At 44.5% G+C, this 3,033-nt stretch overlaps 1 pseudogene; it reads right to left on the bottom strand.

The window, feature by feature from the left end:
- Positions 1-228: 228 nt before the first annotated feature.
- Positions 229-2,615, bottom strand: LOC103249981 (annotated as a pseudogene).
- Positions 2,616-3,033: the final 418 nt, after the last annotated feature.

The raw sequence follows: 3,033 nt of genomic DNA, 5'->3' as shown, positions 1-3,033 counted from the left end.
GCTTGCTTTTTTGTATTCTCTATAATGCTGTGTACATAAAAAGTGCTGGATCCGAATTTGATAAATGAAGAATGACAAGCACTGATGAGATGCTAATGAAAGAGGGCTGGTCCCTGGTGGTCTTTGCAAAAGCCCATAGAGCTGAAGAGTGTATTTGGTGGAAGGCAGTGCTTCAGCCCTGTATAGCTCAGCTGGGGACCGTCAGTGGTAGCATGTGGGGAAGTGTCATCAGAGCAGCCATGTCTGCCGCCCTTTCTCAGTCTTCCCAACTCTTTTTTCTAGCACCAGGACCTTTGAAGCATATAGAAGTTTAACTTAGACGACTTCATCTTTTTTGGCCACCAGTAGTGGCTGTGATTCTGCACTTTCACTGGTGCTTGTTACACAGGTCTCCAACGTACATGTGTGCTGACTGTCCACGTGGTTTCCTGCAGTGGCCCCTGGACTCAGCTAGCTATTCTGTCTGGTGTTCCACTGAAGACCCGGCAGTGTCTTCCCTTGCCGGAGGGAAAACTGGCTGTGTTGCTCATTTAGAGACAGTTTGTCATTTTCCGAATCGGATTTGACTGTATTTAATTTTTCCCTTTGTGTGAGGTCATTAGAACCTAACTTCCCTGTGACTGTGAATCTGCTGTGTTTGTGATTCATGCATCAGGACTTACGCCTGCTCTCTACTAGGCACTATCCTGGTTCATAGGCAAGGTAGGAAACTGAATCAAAACCTCATCTTATGCCTTTCCTTCACCCTGTGTGCAATAGGAAACCAGGTCCGACCTTCCTTTATACAGTAAGTTCCCTACGTATGAGTCTATAGGTTGCAAACTTTCAAAGATGTGAACATGCGTTCAAATGCCCAATCACAAAAGTTAGTTCATATAGTCTGGCGTACATTGTCATGTGTGCACATCCTCTACAAGTGGTTGTGCTTTTGTGTACTTTATTGTATAGCGCTGTATAGAGTACAGTATCTTTATTTCACACTCAGGATGTTTGGAAGCAAGAGTAAAAGCAGCAGTGATGTACCTGGCACTGTATAGCCGAGTGTTAGTTGGGTACCTAGATTGACTTTGTAGGACTTTTGAACAAATTGGGCTTATGAATGCGCTCTCAGAACAAAACTCATTCATATGCAGGGGGCTTACTGTAATGTATTTTACTACTTTCTCTCCTCTCTATCCAGAAACCTTTTGTTACTTTATACTGAGGCTATTCTAGCAAATCTTCTAACTGGGCTATGGGTCTCCCTGACTCTCAATTCTCATCCTGTGAATGTCATCACACATCTGTTGTGTATTCCCATTTCCAACCAAATCCAGCTGTTGTCCTAATGCTTGGCTTTCAGAGCCCTCCATGAAGCCTTCCCAAGCAACATTATTTCCTTTTATTCCCCATAATAGATTGTCTCCTGTGTATCCGAAATCTCTTCTGTTTCTGAATCATGGCTGGTATTATTTACCTTGTTTAGAATGACTCCGTCTAAATGCCCTTCTCCCTCTAATTAGGGCTTCTCAACCTCAGCACTATTAACTAGCTTGGACCAGATAATTCTTTATTATGGGGGTTGCCCTGTGCTTGGTAGAATGTTTAGCAGCATCGCTGGTCCCCACCCACTAGTTTTCCACCCCATCCCCTGGAGGACAGAATCCTTCGCTCTTCACTTTACTTTCTTGTTGTAGTTGCTGTTAATTTCTTATATACAGCATACCTATGGATCGTAATTTTTTTGAAAGAGTATTGAATCATATTTAATGAAAGAGGTTTTTTTGTGAAGTTCTTTTCAACTGTCTTTTAAATTCTTTTTTCCTTATTTATTTTTTGCACTTCTGCTGAGCTTTTAGTTACTTTTTTAACTGCTTCCAGAAGCCACAACAGGTGCAGGAGAGGTTGATGATATCCAGGTAGAGGTTGATGGCAGCTAACATGTACTCTTCAGGTGACAGTCTGTGCATCAGTGAGTGTGTGTCATAGATAATGAAGCCACAGAAAAGAAGGGCTCCCGCGGCAGCAAAGACCACCTCCACCATCTTGCTGTAGAAGAACAACTTCAAGAATCCTGACAACCACAAAATCCAAAAGACAGCAAACAGCCCTGCTCCAATTTTGCCGAACTCTCTTGGATTGGAGGGTGTAGGCCGTCAAACCAAGAAATACTGTCGTCATCAGTCTAAAAGCTTGCAGAATAATCCATATGTCATAGAAAGTAACCACAAAGACCACAGTCAGGGCTTCCATCAGGGTAAATCCAAAAAGCAGGTACAGGTTGAGGGGATACTCATGTCTGTGTGGAGTTAAGGCCAAAATCAAGCCCAAGGATTCCAAGGCAGACCCCAGAATTATGGCAGGATTGTTGTGCACGAATGTCCGTACAGACTCGAAGTGTAAAAACACTGCGGAAGCCATCGTGGTTGGGAGGATTTGCAGGGAAAGGATGCCATGTGGATGTGCACGCTGGTGGAGGCCACGTTGCTGCCATAGCTAAAGTCCTCAGTGGAGGAGCCCGGGTAGCATGGGGTCGCACTTGGCCATGGTGGCGGCAGTTCTGCCTGCCGGGAGACCCCTGGACGCCGGCCTGCCCTGACCTGCCTTGACCCGTCCCGCCCAACCGCATGAATCATAATTTTTTTAATATACAATCTTTTGATTTGTGTAATTTTGAGGCCACTCATCTCAAGTCATATGTTGGGGACCCACTGCCCTGAGCTGTAACCCTACTCCCCTCCAGGAAGCCTATCTGTTCACTCCCGCCCTCCCTCACTTCTCTTCTTTGGGCGAGTGTAGGGCTTGTCCAAACCAGGCATTGACTTCTGATTAGACAAAATTGTTTGCCGATCATTTTAAATGAATTACTCTTGCTGCCATAATGGTATTGTAGGCTCTTAAAGTCAGGGACCATGTGGCATACTACTTTTCTGTGACTCTTTGAAAGTTTCTCGAACTTTCCATGCATCCATTTTCTCATCTGCAATATGGGGCTAATAATACCTATACCTCAAGGGTTGTTTTGAAGTTCGAGTCAGTGTGTGTAAAGTGCTT

This window comes from Carlito syrichta, unplaced genomic scaffold (assembly GCF_000164805.1).
Source record: "Carlito syrichta isolate Samal-C Ts95f unplaced genomic scaffold, Tarsius_syrichta-2.0.1 Scaffold47312, whole genome shotgun sequence".
NCBI classification, from domain to species: Eukaryota; Metazoa; Chordata; class Mammalia; order Primates; family Tarsiidae; genus Carlito; species Carlito syrichta.
Note: the sequence above shows the minus strand (reverse complement) of the source record. Positions and strands in the feature narration are given on the sequence as shown.